Below are 19,546 nucleotides of genomic sequence, written 5' to 3'. Positions count from 1 at the left end.
CTATGGACTTCTGCTCAGGTCATGATCTCACAGTTTGTGAGTTTGAGCCCAGCATCTGCTGTTTGAGTTTTTGAACCTGCTTCAGATTCTCTGTTCCTCTCTCTCTCTCTCTCTGCCCCTCCTCCGCTGGCTCTCTCAAAATAAATAAGCATTTTTTAATTGATTTTCAGCCTTTATTTTTTCCTAATGGATGTACCAAATATATCATGTTTCTACTTAGATGCAGAAAACCACAAGAGAACATCACTTCACACAGTGAGGAAAATCCAAATAATCCCCCCAATTTTTTTTTTTTTTTTTTTTAGCCAGAGAGCTGAAGTCAAAAGGCAACCAGATGAACTGAATTTCAAAAAGGTGTGTACTCCTGAGGAGCTAGAGACACAAACTGTTTTACCTTTTAAACAGCACTGGAGGGAGACGCTGCAGCCACAAGGGAGTAAGAAGAAAAGTAACAATTTCACAAACCCATCACTAGCTGGAAAAGCGTGGAATTCATGGAATTCATGGGAGCCCCAGACAGAAACGGAGCCTGCACTCATTCAGATCGCTTTTCCCTGGCTCTAAACCCTGCGCTTCTGGGCGCAGAGCAGGACATCTCTGGGACTGTCTTTCCGGCCGGCGTAAAACCCCGCCCACTTCCTGGAGCCGGCTCTCGAAGGAAGCGAAAGCCTTCCGCTGCGTCTGGAGAAGCAGGGAGCGCCCTCACCGCTAGGGTTCCAGTAAATATCAACTGACTCTGATGGAGGGGTGGAAGCAAAAGGTGTCCTCCCCCTTGGGATGGAATGGCCAGGCTGTAGCCCTTGCTTTAGGTAAAGGGAAACCGCTGCTGAAAAGCCGAGAGGTAAAAGCTGCCTGCACTTACGTGGGAGACAGGAATGCCCACCTGCCCGCACCCAAAGACCCGAACAGAGAAACAAACAGCAATCCCTCTCACAACCGCCACCCAGGCCGAGGTATCTGCTGCTGCTGCTGCTGCTGCTGAGAGAGCAGGAAAGTGGCACCAACTGCCTCAGAAGGCAGGAAACCGGATTGAGCGCGGAATCCGAGTCGTGCACTGCTCTGATACAAAGCACAGGTGTGCTATCCCTGGGGGAGGCCAGGGAGCTCTCGCAAGCAGGCTTACAGGGACGTTTAGAGAATAGTGTTTATATTACAAAATTAGAAAGGTCCTAAATCGGTTAATTCAGCTTCCTCCTAAAACACACGCAACTAGAGAAAGAAGGACAAATGAAGCCCAAAGCAAGAAAAGAGGAAGTAATAAAGATAGCAGAAATCAATGAAATCGTAAACAAGTGAGAAAAAAAAACACAGAGAAAACTCAATGAAATTCAAAGTTGGTTCTTTGAAGAGATCAATAAAATCGATAAATCTCTAGTCAGAGAAACCAGGAAAAAGGAGAGAAGACACTATTACTATTTGTAGGAGTAAAAGCAGGGGAGGGTCCCTGCAACTCCTACAGACATTAAAGGATAATATGATAATGTTAAACACAGCTGTATGCAAATAAATTCTCTGAAAGACACAATCTGGCAAAGCTCACTCAAGAAATAGACAAATAGAATAACCCTATGTCGGTTCACGAAATTGAGTGTGGAGTGAAAAATCTTCCCACCAACAAAAGTCCATGCCCTGATGCCTGCCTTGTGAATTTATGGAAGGAATACTAATTCTACACAAAATTTTCCATAAAACAGAAGAGGAGGGCACACTTCTCAACTCATTTTTTAAAATTTTTTAATGTTTATTTATTCTTGAGAGAGAGAGAGAGAGACAGAGCATGAGCAGGGGTGGGTCAGAGAGAGGGAGATACAGATTCCCAAGCAGGCTCCAGGCTGTCAACACAGAGCCGGACACAGGGCTTGAACCCACAAACTGCAAGATCATGACCTGAGGTGAAGTGGGATGCTTAACCAACTGGGCCACCCAGGCACCCCTCTTCCCTACTCATTTTAAGATGCTAGCATTATCCTGACACCAAATAGGAAAATACTGTAAGAAAACAATAGATCAATATCCCTTATAAACATAAATGCAAAAATCCTTAATAAAACACTAGCAAAACAAATTCAGCATTTATAAAAAGAATTATACATTATGATCAAGTAGGATTTATTCCAGCAGCACAAGAGTACTTAAGTGAAATTTATAGAATTAAATATCTACACCACAAAAAAAGAAAAATCTCAAAATGACCTCATAAACTATTAAAAACTAGGGGGTAAAAGGAGGAAATGAAACTCAAAGTAAGTAGAAAGGAATCATAAGCATAAGACCACAAACACAGAAAGAAAACAAAAAAATCAATAGAGAAAAGTCAGTAAAAGTAAAAGCTTATTCTTTGAATATCAATAAACTGATAAACTTCTAGCCAAACTAACTGGAAAAAAAAGGGGGGAGAGAACATAAATTACCCATAGCATAAATGAGAAAACATCACTACAGATTCTACAGTTACTTAAAATACAATGTGGAAATATTATGAAAAAAAATATTATGCCACATTTGACAACTGAGATGAAATGGTTACATTCTTTGAAAGACACAAAGTAGTAGTGCTCACTAAAGAAGAAATCGATAATATGAATTGAACTGTAGCTAGTAATTAACTTGAATTTATAGTTTAAAAAAATTCTTGCAAAGGAAACTATAGGCCCATATGGTTTCACTGGTAAATTCCACCAAGTATTTAAGGAAGAAATACCAAAATTATACATACGCTCCTAGAAAATTAAGGAAGATGGAACACTTTCCAATTTATCATGTGAAGTCAGCATTAATGATAGCAAAGTCAATCAACACAATTTTAAAATGGGCAAGAGACATGAACAGACACTACACCACAGCTAATATACTGAAGAAAAATAAGCATATGAGAAGGTATTTGGCATTATTAATCAGTAGGGTAATGTAACTCAAACCACAATTGGATACTATTCCACAACCACTAGGATGGGTAGAATTAAAATCACTGACCATACCCAGTTATAGTATGGGGATTGAACACCCGGAATTCTCATATACTGCTGGTTTGGAATGCGATGCAATCAATTCACAAATCAGCTTGGCAGTTTCTTAAAAAAGTTAAACACACACCAACCATCTGACACAGCTATTCCACTTCTAGTTATCTCTGCGGAAAGGAAAGCTTGTGCCCAAAGATTCGTACATAAATGTTCATAGCTGTCTTATCTGTAATAACTAAAAAGTGGAAAATGTCTGTCAATAATTAATAGATTAAAAAATTTTGGTGTATCAATACAATGGAATATGCTCAACAAGAAGAAATTGATTAATGATACACTAACATGGATGATCTAAAAAAAATTATGCTAAGTGAAAGAAGTCATGCTTCCATTCATATAACATTCTAGAAAATGAAAGGGAATTTTAATAATAGAAAGGAAATTATTCAATGGTTTAGATTATTTATTTAGGAATGAGGGGGCAAGGAAGAGTGAGGAGAAAGGACAATGGTGGGACACAAAGGAACTTTAGAAAGGTGTTGCTGAATATATTCTTTATCCTTGTGATGGTGTTTTCATGAGTGTATACATATGTCAAAATTCATCACATTGTACAATTCAAATATATTTGTTTTATTATGTCTATTATATTTTAACAAAACTATATTTTTTAAAAATATATCTACAACTAGGATTGTTGTTTTACTCCTATCTTCTTTGATTTTACTCAACTTATCCATTCCAAAACTGTGTTATTAGCTTGATTTAACACTAGGATTCTTTAATCTTTTGGTTGAATTGACTAATCACTATGCAATGTCTCTATCTTTCATGTTTCTTGACTTAAAATATACTCTGTTCGATATTTCTACAACCCCCACCAGTTTCTTTTGGTTAGTGTTTGGGATAGATAGATAGATACACAGATATCTCCAACCTTTTACTTTACTTTTTAAATTTTTTTTTACACTTAACTTTTATTTAAAATAGAATGAGCAGACACCTTGTAAATATGTGTTGATCTGGAAATGCTTTACATAATTTTTTTAATTTATTTATTTAAATTCAAATTAGTTAACACAGTGTAGTATTGGTTTCAAGAGTAGAACCCAGTGATTCAATCACTTATATGTAACACCCAGTGCTCATCCCCAAAAGTGCTCTCCTTAATGCCCATCACCCATTTTGCCCATCCCCCCCACCCACCTCCCCTCTAGCAACTCTCAGGTTGTTCTCGATTCTTAAGAGTCTGTTATGGTTTGTCTCCCTCTCTGTTTTTATCTTATTTTTCCTTCCCTTCCCATATGTGGGGTGCTTCCTGTATTGGTTGTCTGGAGCAGAGGCCTGCTGTGTTGACTTAGTCTTGCCCCAGCAAATAAGCAGTCGCCAGGCAGAGGGCGACGGGGTTTGGTGCAAGTGATCCTGCTTCCACTGGAGGCCACTATGCTACTCTCTGAAGTCCCACCGTGTTGGTGTTGGGGGTAAAATGGCACCACCCCAATCTCTTGACCCTGGACGGGGGATCTCACACCCCTCACTGTTCAGGCAGCCCTAACAGCCTTGCGAGGGCAGTCAGCTCGCCCTGCACCACAAATCTCCCACATTTTTTTCTTTGGCGCGTGGCTGGGATTCAAAACTCAAAGTCTTAAAGTCTTAAAGGACCTGGCGCCGGGCGGACCCACCCCTCCTCCTCTGGAGTAGAACCTCTCCACTCTTTGTCTGAAATCCTTTGTCCCGGAAAAAAAAAAAAATGGTCCCACATTTGCAGGATCTATGGTGTAGCACCACTAAAAGCAGCAAAGTTTATATTCGCTCTGGATGAGCCTCTGTGCCCTGCTGATGAAAGGCCGCTTGTTGGCACCTGCAGGGTCTTTTGTCCTTGGGGAGGCAACAAACCTCCTTCCAAAAGCCATCCAGTAAGTGGAATGTTCACTCTCAGTGCTCCCTAGAGATCCCTACACCACCCTATGCACTCCAGGGCCAGCTCCTTCCTCCCCAGGAATGTGCCACAGCTCCGCTCCAAAGAAAGTCACGCACTTCCAAAACCTCAGTTTGAGCCCCAAATGCTGTTTGCAAAAAAGAAAAAGGAAAAAAAAATATGTGATGCTCAATACTTCTGGCTCCCCAGTCCGTAGAGAGGTTTGCCTCTTGTGCAAACTTGATGTTGCACTTTCTCAACCCCTCTCATTCTCTCCCTTTTGTCCCTCCATGTAAAGTGTTCCCTCCCCTCTGCAGAACTGTTTTTCTCTCCCCCAATTCACTTCCATGCACCTTGCACGTGCCACACTGTCTCCCTCCATGGAGATCCTTCCACCACTCTGCAGATCGATTTCCTGGGTGTTCCAAGTCATCTGACCTCAATACAGCTGTGTAAGAAGGACAAGGAAGGCCCAGAGTCCTTCTACTTCGCCATTTGAACTCCTCCCTCCAATCTTTCACTTTAAACCAGTGTTTCAGGTCGTGATATTTAAAATATCCCTTTGTGGGGCGCCTGGGTGGCGCAGTCGGTTAGGCGTCCGACTTCAGCCAGGTCACGATCTCGCGGTCCGTGAGTTCGAGCCCCGCGTCGGGCTCTGGGCTGATGGCTCAGAGCCTGGAGCCTGTTTCCGATTCTGTGTCTCCCTCTCTCTCTGCCCCTCCCCCGTTCATGCTCTGTCTCTCTCTGTCCCCAAAATAAATAAACGTTGAAAAAAAAATTTTTTTTTAAATATCCCTTTGTAATTAGCATAGAGTTAAGCATTTTCAATCCAGTATTAGAACTTTGTTTATAAATTGAAGCATTAGCTCATGTACATTCAATTTATATACTGATATAGTTTGGATTTAAATGCTTATATAGTTTAACACTATAATAATATAATTTAAAGCTGCTATAGCTTGTCTATTACATTGTTGTTTCTCATTCCTGTTTCTGAAACATGAATGCCTTGAATCTGCCCCAGATCCAGTGCACAATGGGCCATGATTACATTACGCAGGGTTTGTTTGTTTTTAATCTAGATTACTTAGTAAATCTTAAAATAATAGAATAAACAGGAGTTGAAACTTTGAATTTCATGTAAAGAAAGAGAACTTACAGATAAACAAAAAGATTGGCACCCCATGACATGATTCCAACAGTGGTAATCTTCACTATGATTTCTTTAGATCCTACTATATTCTAATGAAGACTCCAGGCATTTCAAATCTTAACAATAGCTAGTACCTTCTAGTACTCTAAGTCTTAAACATAACTCTATTAGGTAACTCTATTAGGCAAATATTATAATTCTCCCTTATTATGGATAGAACTAAAACACAGAGGTGTTAAATAATTTTCCAAAGGGCACACAACTATTAGGTGATTGAATTAGAAACTGAATCCTTATCTAAGTTTAGAATCCAACCACAATCTTTTCACTACTTCATTTGCTATATTAAAGCATTTTAAGAAATGATTAGAGGGCTGACTTTTGTTAGTTATGAGAAACTAAAGTGAAATCTTTTTTTTTTTAATTTTTTTTGTTAACGTTTTTATTTATTTTTGAGACAAGAGAGAGACAGAGCATGAGCAGGGGAGGGGCAGAGAGAGAGGGAGACACAGAATCTGAAGCAGGCTCCAGGCTCTGAGCTGTCAACACAGAGCCCGACGTGAGGCTCAAACTCACAGACCGTGAGATCATGACCTGAGCTGAAGTCGGATGCTCAACCAACTGAGCCACCCAGGAGCCCCTAAAGTGATATCTTACAAAGAAAATATAAAAAAGCAGAAATTCTTGTACATATTTTGCTAAAGTAAATCATATTGGAGAAGGCACAGGAAGATAGTGTTCAATTATAAGAAAATAAAATTGCACTTAAGAAGAAATATTTAAAAGAAGTCTTCTCATATAATTTTCATAGCTAACTAATAACGAACTGTGTCATCAATGACATATAAAGGTTTCTGAAGCTCACATTTCTTAGATATAAAATAGACTCAAATAATCTATTTTTTAGGTTACTTGAACCCATAATTCTCTCTATATCTACTTTTAAATTCAAAACTCTTTCAAAGATATATATTTTAAATAACAGAAATAGAGATTGCTTCTTGGCCTCTTAGCTAATATTAAATATAAATAACAGAATAGAAATAATGCAACTTGTTTCTAGGTATATGTAAAGCTCTAATCAAAGGACAATTAGTTTTACTAAATAAATACACAATGTCAAAGACGAATATTGAATCCAAGACACATGGTGCTGCTAAATAGCACGCCTTTGGATAACTATAATGCAGCACATTCATATAAGAATAGACTAACTGATTTGTAGTCTTGGGAAAAGTAGATAGGAAAAAATCATACCAAGAATGTAGAACATTTTCTTCAAGAACACAATTTACTAGCTATATCATTCAGGAAGTAAAGCTGTCCTAAGATAGCTTCACTAATGCTGATTTACCCAAGCAATTAAGATAAATTTCTAAATTATAAATTATTGATAAGATATTTTTAAACAAAAATTCATTAAGCATATTGGTTTCATATTGCTACTATAATAAATTAGCACAAACTTAGTGGCTTAATACATACTTTCTGTTGTACTTCCAGAGGCCAGAAATATGAAATCAGTTTCAATGGACAAAAGTCAAGGTATTAACAAAGTTGCATTTACTTCCCAAGGCTCTAGGGGTCAGTCTAGAGCCCTAGACACCACCAGCATTTTCTAGCTTCTGGACACCACCATTCCTTGTTTGGTGACCTTTTCCACGCGTCTCTCACACTTCTTCCTTCCATCATCGCATCACCCCCCTTCCTACTTCTGACCTCACCTCTCTCTTATAAGGACCCTTATGATGATATTTATGGCCTGTCAGGATGGTAGTGGGTTGAATTATGTCCCCCTAAAATTCATATATGGGTTTAGTCCTAACCACCGAGACCTCAGGATGTGACTTTATTTGGAATTAAAGTCACTACGTATGTAATTAATAAAGGTCAGATTATTATGGTGGGCCCTAATTCAATATGGCTGATGGCCTTATGAAAAGGAGAAATTTGGATATAGAGACAAACACCAAGCACAGAGGGGAACACATGTGAAGATGAAGGCAGCAATCTGCATGATACTTCCATTGGTCAAGGAGTATGTAAGACTGCCATAAAACAAGCTAGGGGAGAGGCATGGAACAGATTCTCCCTCACAGCTCTTGCAGAGAACCAACCCAATTCACACCTTGATCTTGGACTTTCAGATCCCAGAACTATGAGACAATAAATATGTGCTGTTTAAGCCACCCAGTGTGTGGTACTTTGTTACAGCAGCCGTAGCAGACTAATACAAGGATAATTTACTATTTCAAATCCTTAACTAAATCGCATCTGCAAAATCTCTTTTATACATGAGGTAGCATTCATAAATATCTGGTGTTAGGGAGCAGATATCTTTGGAAGGTTATTATTCAGCCTGCCACAGCATGCTTATTGTCATTCCAATTTATACTTTGGCAGATATAGGGTAAATAAAACATACTCCCTTCCCCCAAGATTCAGTGTTATTCATAGTTCAAAGATCCAAGTATCACGTGGACTCTTTGCAGGAATTTATATGGATTCTAGCAACCTGCTGTGATATTTTACTGAGAAAATTAAAGAAAATGCAGCTTGAAGAAGGAAAGTTTTCCATATCACAAAACTGTTCTTTGCCCCAAAAATTGGTACTTTTCACCTAATCCATTTTCCAGATTAAATCGATTCCATGAACAAATGGATTTAAGAGTAATAGGATGACTTATTTTATTTCATTCCCGTAATAAGAATCACTAATAATTAAGACTATATCTCAATAATATCTCAGAATTTTACCAAGAAAATAAAACAATTTATTTTTGTATTATAATATTGCATGATTAATCAGTGTGCATTTTAATGTTATATACATAGATTGCTTGCATATGTTTACAGAAATACATTGGGAAAGGTCAATTCAGGAAATACAAACCTGTCAGTAACTTCACAGTCTGACAGTTTATCTTTTCAGATTCCATTCAACATACGATTTATCCTTTTCTCATCTCCCAGGTTCTCTTCTAAAAGGCCAGAATCTACAATCCCATATATTATTCACACAGGAAGGCAGAAAATAAAAACCGCTGTAGATATTTTAAGCAGAAAAGTAGTCAAGACAGGGAATTAGGTACTTATAATTTTGTTGGAGGGACTCGAGGATCAGAAATCAGGGTAAGTCATGGCATTTCAGCAGCCAAATAGCCACTACTGCTGCTACTGAAGATGCTTCTGCACTTCTTCCATACATATCACACCGAACACTAGATGCAGGCTCAAAGTCAGGCCACTGCCTCCCTTTCTAAATACTCATATCTCCACCATGTTGCTTGCCAACTGGCACAGCAGGAAATGTGTAGCCTCCACTTACTTCCATCTTCCATGTCTCATACAAAGTTAAATGATGAGCAGAATCTAATTTGCATCTAGACCTCTAACTTCAAGGGAGTTTTCTCACTTTCTACCTAGAAGGAAGTTGAGATAGTAACCTATGAGAGTCACCATTTTCTCCTGCCATTGAGGCAGAGAGATAGAAAATGCGTAAAAACTAAGAAGAGAAAGAACAGAGAGGCTATAATGAGAAGAGACGGTCATTCTCAGATTAACCGGGTACAGACATTTGATAGAGCAATAATTAGTATGGCATTTGCATGAAATTATAAATATTATGTTCATCAAGTCTAGAGACGCCTTAAGTAGTCAAATGTTTAGGTTGTTGCACTCTAAAAATTCCACAAAATCTGTCCTAAGACACACTTAATCCATCATAAAATAGCATGGGATGAGGAATAGCTAAAGTATCCCCGATCTATGAAGATACTAGGTTGACAAAAAGAGAAAATGCACCATCTAGTCACGTTGAAGTGGCAATAATCTTATACCCCCTATATTAGTTAGGAGTCTTTAAAGACACATGAATTCCGGTTCAAAATGGGAAATTTATTTTAAGTTTATTTATTTATTTTGAGAGAGAGAGAGAGAGAGTGAGAGAGCACACAGGAGGGGCAGAGAGAGGGAGAGAGAGATAATCCCAAGCAGGCTCCACACTGCCAGCACAGAGCCTGATGATGCAGGGCCCAAACTCATGAACCGTGAGATCATGACCTGAGCTGAAATCAAGAGTTGGACGCTTAACCGACTGAGCCACCCAAGCACCCCCAAACTGGGAATTTAAAAAGAAATGTTTTGGGTTTTTTTTTTTTCATTAGAAAAGTTTAACTCTAGGTGGCTTTATGTATGGGTTGATTCCTGAATTCATTTAAACTACCAGGACGTGGTTTGTCTTGATTTCTTGGTTCATTCCTCTGGCTTCTCATCTAGGCTCCATGAGAAGATTTTAGGTAATTCCAAACTCATGCTTTCCCCACATCCTGTACATTCATGTCCATCAAAATAGTTGGCAGATTCTTTCTTCCAAGTCTAAACCACGTGCTTATGCCTGTGGTCAGAGGTGAAGTGCAGTTCACCCAAAACACAAAAGTTGATCTTGGGAAGGAACAATGCACCAGAAAAAAAAAAAAAACAAACCTGAATACTATTATCAAAGAAGAGGCAATGTTTTAGATACATACTTGAGTTTACTACATCTCCGAGCCCTCAGTTGGCCCCTGCTGCCCTCCACTGGTTCTGGAGAGAGATGGACAAAAGCCAGATAAATGCTACATTTCACTACACGTGGACTTTAGCCTCACATCCCTATGTGGAGTTCTGGAAAATTAGGCACTAGGTGTGTGACAAGGGCTCCTTTCCTTTGGGTTGGCTACGGGCCTTGGGCCTAATGCAAGCTGCTGGACCCTTGGCCCTTTTCTCAGAGACTCCCGCGGTAATGTTACCACACAGTTGGCTATAAAAGGCAAGGACAGACAAATCTATGGTAGAGCACACTGCAGAAAGAAATAAGGAATATTTGCCTAAAGACAAGTTTTTTTCTACTCCTCTTACTAAAGCTGCATCCTTAGAAACACAGCTTAATCTTTTTCCTGTCCTGTTTGAAAATATAGCACTTCTTTGAAGGTAGAGGATGAGATGGACTTTGAGAGTTGGAGACCTGACAAAAGGCCCATGAGCAGACGGAACAGAGGGCAGACTTTTTTCTTGTAAGCTTTTAGCTAAGGAGCTGTTCTGCTCCTTGGTGAGGAAGAAATATTAATTTAAATCAGAAAGTTTCAAATTTTTAAATTCAGCTCTTCCTCATATAAAAATGAAAAACTCACACCCTCAATCACTGTTATCTGGATATTTCACAAGTCAGTATCAAAATCCACATAAAGATCATTTTCAAAGGTATCGAGGCATATTGTTATCTTTAATTTGAATACAGAGAGTCCAGCTGGATGGTTGGCTTGACAGATGCATATCCGTTCTATAAACTCTGAATAAGGAACATACTTCCCTTCATTGGCTTTTATTATGCTGCCAATTTGTAAATGATCTCAGTGTAAAGAAACATATCCTATTACTTTGAATAGGCTTTTTAAAACTAAGCATGCATTCAAGGTTGCCTTAGACTTTGTTCCCTGGGGGAGGGGTTGGGGACAAGAACGGACAGGGCACGGGCAAGAGGGGCTTCTTTCCAATCCCCACTGAGAACCACAACCCTCAATTATTTGTTACTGCAATGCATATATCATTATATTTAATTTATATTTTTAACAAATGATGTAAGTTTACTCTGCACTGTGTTTGAAGCAAATTATCTCAAACATAGTGTATTATTAAGAAGCAAATGATTCAAGAAGGATGTATCCATGTATCTTTAGCAGTCAGAGATGGCTGGTATCTTTTCTAATTGTTCATGCCCAGCCCAGGGTACTCAGCACCCATATCAAATTGTTTAATTATGTAGATATTTTTAAGTTGTCTTTGCATAGAAATATATAGGCAGGCAGATCAATGAAGCCTAAAATAAAGAATAGAATGATGGGGCACCTGGGTGGCTCAGTTGGTTAAATGGCCAACTTGAACTCAGATCATGATCTGATGGTTCATGAGTTCAAGCCCTATATTACACTCTCTGCAGTCAGCACGGAGCCCAATTCGGATCTTCTGTCCCTCTCTCTCTCAATTTCTCTCTCTCTGCCCCTACTCTGCTCACACTATCTCTCTCTCTCTCTCTCTCTCTCTCTCTCTCTCTCTCTAAAAAAAAGAATAGAATGATTGCCAGAGGCAGGGAGGGGCTAGAGAGTGAGTGAAATAGGTGAAGGGGGTCAAAAAGTACAAACTGCCAATAATAAAATAAGTCATAAATGTGTAACATACAGCATGATGATTATAGTTAGTGATATTCTTCTGCATTTTTGAGTTATGAATAGAGTAAATCTTAAAAGTTCACATCACAAGAAAAACATTTCTAATTATGGTGACGGATAGTAACTAGACATTGTGGTGATCATTTTACAACATAAAGAAATACTAAGTCATTATGTTGTACACCTGAAACTAATATAATGTGATATGCCAATTATAGCTCAATAAAAATTAAAAATAATCCAGAGTTCATACAGGGACTTTAAAATGGTAAAAGTGACATTTTAAATCAATGTGACTAGGGGCACCTGGGTGGCTCAGTCGGTTGCATGTCTGACTCTTGACTTGGGCTCAGGTCATGATTCCAGGGTCACGGGATCAGGCTCCATGCCTCTCTCTCTCTCTCTCTCCCACTGTCTCTCTCTCTGTCTCTGTCGCTTTCTCTCCCTCTGCACTTCCCCCACTTGTTCACACACACTCTATCTCAAATTTTTAAAAATAATAATAAAATAAATAAATGTGACTAGAGAAACTATTGAATCTATAGTGTTCGGGCAACTGACTAGCCTTTTTTTATTTTTAATACAACTGGGGAACTATGTCACTGCTTGCTGCTTTCTAAAATCCAGATGAATAAATGTTTTTAAGGCCAAAAAACGAAACCATAAAAGTATCAGAAGAAAAATGGGTAAATCTTACTTACAATCTTAGACTAGATAAGGACATTCTAAGTTTTATCACAGACTGCAGACGCTATAAAAGAAAATATATACAGGATTGACTACACAAAATTTCTACATAGAAAGGGAGAAGAAAATTTGTTAAATGTTTGCAACACATTTGAAAAGCAAAGGACTAATATCTAAACAGAAATAACGTTTGCAAATCAAAATCAATTAAAATTACAAATATAAATAACCTAGCTGAAACAATACAGAACAGAAATAGAGAAACTAAAATAAACAATAATTACATTAGAAAATTATTCTTCACTGATGACACAAAGAGAGATAATATTGGAAGCATGTGCATGACTCGAAATTTTTAAAACTTTTGGAGAGCAAGTTAATTTGTTTAATCATTTTGGAGGGCAATTTGGAAGTGTTTGTCAAAATTTTAAATGCATATTTCACTCTTTGATCCAGCTTTCCCATTAATAAAAATTTTGGCAGATACACTCAAATAGGTACGCACACACACATGCACACACAAACACACTATTATTTGTAGAAGGGAAAACATGAAAGACCTAAATGTCAATGAACTAGGTACTAGTTAAATCATGACGCATCAATGTAATATTTTATTAGGTTGCCAAGAGAAAGAACAATGTGATTTATATGAACTTTCGATAAAAGGGAATCAAAATAATTCTTAAGTGGAAATAAGACAAAAGCATAAGTCAGTATCACATGATCCATTTTAGTAGAAATATGTTCATATGTATTTATATGCATAAAGAAAAGCACTAAATTTTTAACAGTGGTTACCTCTAGGAGTTTTTTTACTTTATTCATGCCTATATTTTCTGACTTTTATATGTATTCATAAAAATTGAAGGTAACTTCAATTTAAAAATTTTTAAATTATTTTTATAACGAGTATAAGTTTTGACAACACAATTTACCTTTGTTCAAATTGCCAGATATTCCGGTTATTGAGCTTGAAGCTTCAGATTTGTCATCTGTGAATTGGGGGTAATGATTGATTCTTTGGAGTTTGGAGGAGGGTAAAAGGTGATAATGCACTTCAGTGCTTATCCTAGTGCCTGAAATATAAAAACATTCAATAAATGGGAGCTGCTATTATGATATTATTACGAATGCCCTAATACTGCTATGAAATGTAAAGGTAGCAACATCATGTTATTGTTATAAATAAATACATGAACGCAGAGACTCAAATTATGATTGCAATTATCATTTAGACAAAATAAACAGCATCTTGTACTAAATAGTTCCGTAGATAAGTTTATTTATTTCTAATGGATTTCTCCACACATTCTTAATAGATTTAAGGCAAAGTGTATAAGATCATAAAAAATATTTAATATTTGAGCATCACCTGGAGAAATGAAATTACATAGGCAGTTAAACTGAATAATTCTTACTGGAAATGTTTTAATTATCCATCCACCCTGAAATTGCCTAAATTTGCTATATGGAAATACATATTGCTAGCTAATAGCCAACCCTGTTTTACTTTTGGATAAAGTGGAAAGAGCTAAAAGTACCCACTAGCTCTATGGACACCCAAAGTGACAAACCCTGATTCCCTCTCAACACCTATATCTAAAATACTGCTCCATGCTGGGATTATTTAGATAATTTCTATGACAAGAACGTTTATGTGCGCTTGGGTTTATGTGTATCTTTTTCAGAAAATCAATCTCTAAATGAAAATGGACCCTAACCAGGATTTTTGAGAAATAAAAATCTTCTAATCTTTCTCATCTCTTCAAAGTTTAAGACAAGAAAGTTTTGGCAAAATAAACACTGCCTCCTTGTTTGGAAAAAAAGACAGGCTTTTTATTCTATTCTTGTAGCACTATGCTATTTAAAAATACATGTGCAATTTAATTGACATTATAATAAATGATATGGCAAAGTGTTGTTGAACAGTAAAGGACACAGAGATATTATTTCCCTTTGTTACTATGAATAGAACCACCCAGATACCAATTAACATCTCATCACTATGATTACCTTTTATTGTTCTTGTTCCCCTAATCAAACTCACACTTTTTTAGTTTATATTTTGATTTCAAAAAGTTATGCTAAGAAAAGATTAAATTTATTATGAATGCAAATAAATGTGAAGCATATAAAGCTAATTAGGTTTATAACCACTGAGAATAATATGAAAAAGAAAATTAAATTGCTTTGCTTCAAGGAAAACCTTGCAGGAAACATTTGTTGAATAAATATGAAAGAAAAAATTTTAATGTTTTCTCACATAGTTGATATTTGGCTTTTAGTTTTACATGTGGAAATCATATGCATTTTCTTTAATTCTTAATATACACTGACTACTGTCTTTATTACATATTAGCATTATGTGTTGGTGGTAGGAGAGAGGGGAGAAATATATTTACCAAACATTTAAATGGAGCTCTCACAATTTTTAAAGCTTAACAGTGACAGATTCCAAGAACAAGTGAAAATTTATGGGAAACACAAAGATACACCAAAAGTTTTGGTGATAAAGTAACATTAACTAAATACTGTTTTGACATGTGTGACACGAGAACAATTTAATGAGTTATGTCTCTTAAAGATATTTTCTTTAATTATATATCTCAGCTATTCCCTAGATTCTCAGCCATTTAGCAGGCAATACTTTCTATGCAAGTATTTCGTTTATTATGGAAATGGGATTTCAATGTTGAAATGCATCCGTGATGATTTATTGACTAGTTTTAGGTCCCATGTAAGGAAGAAGAGTGTTGAGTGGAAGTTTGGCACAGTAATGATTTTTTTTTGTTCCCCAGCTGACAGGTTTACAGGATTAAGCTTTAGAGTGTTTGCTAGCATCCCCAGGATGCCTTTCCATAGTGGAGCGGAGTTTAGATCGACTCTGGGGTATTAGCACATGATGAAGGTAATCTGTTTCCTCAGCTGAAGCTCACAAACAAAGCAGTTAAATCCCCATCACAAATGGCCATACTGGGACTCATTACACTTTTCATAGGCCTGGATCTTTTTGTTTCTAAGTCCCTAAAACATTTATATAGGGCAATGAAATTTTCACAGAACCTGAGCCAATTCCTTTAACGAAGAATGAGATACATTGCTTTGAAAGGTACAGTGTTCTTCCAAAAGTAGGAAGGTAATTTAAGGAGCAAAGAAAGAATGGAGGAATGAAGGATAAACACCACCTCCACGGTTCCTGGTTGAAAATAGAGTAGGGACGTTTGTCTAGAAATGCTGCTTAGTTGGCCAAGGTTTTCATTTACATGTTAACTTGACAAACCTCGGTTGAGTTTCTACCATGTGCCAGGTTTGGTGTGAGGAGCTGAAATAAGAAAGTGGATATGTCATGATATCAATCTCCAAGGGGTTCAGTGCAGCAGAGGAAAAAAGTCTGTAAAAATTGTTATGAAACACTGCGGTCGGTGCACGTGGGTGGCCAGTTAAGCGACTGACTCTTGACTTTAGCTCGGGTCGTGATCTCACAACATGATCTCATGGTTTGTGAGTTCAAGCTCTGAGTAGGGCTCTGTGCTGAGAGTAAGGAGCCTGCTTAGGATTCTCTCTCCCTCTTTCTCTGCCCTTTCCCTGCTCGTGCTTGCTCTCTCTCTCTCTCTCTCTCTCTCTCTCTCTCTCTCAAAATAAATAAATAAACTTAAAAAAAAAAAAACAATGTGATAGGCTCTGTCAAAAGATAAGGAAAAAGTGCCTAACATTGTGGGACCAGGTAGAAACGGGCTATTCAGAGAGTATTGGGGCTGGGATGAATGAAGAAGACAGGAACACGAGAAAGCCTTAGAGATATATGAATTTATATGTTCAGAAGTGACAATTTCTTGGTATAAAGTAAGAAGAGCTTTTCTGGAAAATGTTTTTTAAAGTTTCAGAATATTGGTTTGCTGAGTGCAATAAATGTTAACTTTCTAAGTAAGTGGAGTCTAGCATTATGACCTTTCTTATGTAAGTTCCTCCTTACCAAGCCATAGGTCTACCTTTAAAATGGGAATCGAGGGGCGCCTGGGTGACTCTGTCAGTTAAGCGTCTGACTTTTGATTTCAGCTCAGGTCACGATCTCATGGTCATGAGATAGGGTCCCCTGTCGGGCTTTGCGCTGACAGTGCGAAACCTGCTTGGGATTCTCGCTCTCTTTCTGCCTCTCCCCATGTTGGCACTGTCTCTCTCTCTCTCTCTCTCTCAAAATAAATAAATATTTTTTTAAATGGAAAAAGAAACACCTACAGAAACATTAAACCAACATAGATGTTAGACCTTTAATAATAAGTCATAGATATATAGTCATTATATGTCATCTTTATAGAGAGATAGATGGAAAACGATTGAGACTCATGAAAGCCTACTGGGCACTGCGGTTTGAGAGCTAAAAACACGTCCTGTTCTGTCAGTGATCAGTCTGTGCAGTACTGTATGTATATTACACTAACAGTGCCCTAAGATCAGAAGCTGTGCTGATTTTGGTGAACTTGTCAGATAGCTAAAAACTATCATTTATGGAGAACTTCTGTGGTAGGTTCTCTTCTAAAAATGTTCTACAGGTGCTGTCTTTTTAAATCCTCGAAAATCTTCATAAAGGAAATTGTATTATTTTATAAATAAAGACATGAAAAGGCTCAGTAACTTGCCACAGGTGAAAATGATGGAACTGGGTAGATGTGGGTTTCGGACCCAGGTCGTCTCACTCCAGGGCTCACACAGGTAAACCAAGTCTATTTTTTCTAAATAATAATTATTTGATTTTTTTCTCCTGAAAATTTGGATTAATTGGTTACTCTTTTCTAAAGATGTTTTATCCACAGCAATAAGTATTTCCTGCTACTTGCCTATGATGTTATTCACAGAGTACTTTCCATGGATAGCCTATTGCAGAGTACTAAAGTGAGATCCTTTTAAAGGGATAATTCTAGTGCTTAGCACATAGTAAACACTCAATAAGGAGTGGTAATATCGTGAATAGAATTGCTTTTCCTGGGAACTCGGGATATAAGTATATATATATGTTTACATCCAAGAAAATTTTTTTATGTCTATCAAAAGTTTCTTGCTGAACTTGAACCGGTCTCAGAGGTCCAAAGTGTCCTCAGAGATATACTATTCTGGGAATATCTGAAAACCTGATAGTATAAAGGAAAACATTTCAGTAGTTTGTCAACTACAGTGAGGGAAGGGATATAAACAGTAGTATGATATACTAGTTTGAGAACTCACCCGGAAAGCAGGAGAACCAAGTTAGTTTTCTAGCTTTGCCACAAATTTACTGTATAACCTGAAGAATTCATTTCATCTACTTTGTCTTCAGTTTTTCACTTGTCCATTGAGGATTTTGACTTAGACAAGAAGGACTTTTCCCTTCCTTAAGTGCTATGAAACTGTGCTTTTTACAGTAGCTATCTATCCGGCCTTCCTGTGTTTATTTATTTGCTTAAGAAACAATTTTACTGAGTGGCTATCTTCTGGTAAGTACTGGGGATAGATATGTGGAACATATCCACAAGCAGGAATGGAAGAAAAAGAAATTATAAATAAATCTTATAAGAAATTATAATAAACAATTAAAAAATAAGGTGATTGGCTACTAGAAAGTGAGGGTTCCTAACTCTGGTTGAATATGGGTGAAGAATTATACGTGATTTAAAAGAAGACAAAAAAAAAACATGGTAAAGCATAGTAGATCCAAGGGATAGCAAAAACGTTTGTATAACTGGAGGATAGAACCTAGGCATAAAAGAAAATAACATAGAAAATGGAGAAGAGGCATTTTACAAATGAGCTTGTATTCCATACCAACGAGTTTAAACATTAACATCTATTTGAAGATTTATAGGCTAGGATATAGTGTTTGCCAAAATGAACTTTTCCTGTTCACTTAATATTCCCAAAATTCACCTACTTGATCATCAAATTCTATCTCCTACTTTCTCACTAGTCCATTCACTCTTCTATGCCCTCAGACTAACGTTGCTAGTTTAGGACTTGTTCATTTTTTTACCTGGATTTTACAATTTTGGGGGAGGGGAAATATCACAGGAAAAGTGGAGAACTACTGTTCTATATGCATCTAAATTTTCTTCTCTAGTTACTAAAGAACAAAGTTTTCTTGTCTAAAGGCAATTCCTCCACTTCTTCTTTATTCCATCCTTTTTTTTTTTTTTTGTCTTTTTTAGGGAAACATACACTCCTGATGACGCATCTCTTGAGTATACTAAAAATTCTTCCTCTCGTATGGACACTACTCATTTGCATTTACTGCTTGAGATCCCAAGTTAAAAAAATTACTCCTTAAACTCTTCATACTCTTCCAGGCCCAACACAAAACACTCTGTAGCATAAAACCTTAAGAGTTTCCCCTTATTTATTGCCTCAGTTTCCTCAGCATTCACTTCTCAATCCCCTCAAGTTCTGCTTCTACTCCTATGAATCTCTTGAAACTCTTAATTAAGAAATCTCTTAATTAAGACTACCATTTTATATCCAATGAACATAGTTCATTATTTATCTTTTTGAACTCTCAGCAGCATTGTGCCTAATTAACCTCTCTTTTCTGCTTGAAACACCCTCTGTTCTTACTTTCTGTGTCTCCATATACTCCTAGTTTTCTCTATGC

The 19,546-nt window shown here is 37.3% G+C and overlaps 1 long non-coding RNA gene across 1 annotated transcript in view; it reads right to left on the bottom strand.

Annotated features, from left to right (window-relative positions):
- The window catches only part of LOC125175324 (uncharacterized), a 63,784-nt gene that overhangs the window by 29,874 nt on the left and 14,364 nt on the right, over positions 1-19,546 (bottom strand). The gene's annotated exons all lie outside the window — the stretch shown is intronic.

The sequence above is a fragment of the Prionailurus viverrinus genome, chromosome C2 (genome assembly GCF_022837055.1).
Source record: "Prionailurus viverrinus isolate Anna chromosome C2, UM_Priviv_1.0, whole genome shotgun sequence".
NCBI classification, from domain to species: domain Eukaryota; kingdom Metazoa; phylum Chordata; class Mammalia; order Carnivora; family Felidae; genus Prionailurus; species Prionailurus viverrinus.
The sequence above is the reverse complement of the archived record's forward strand: the minus strand, read 5'-3'. Positions and strand labels throughout refer to the sequence as shown.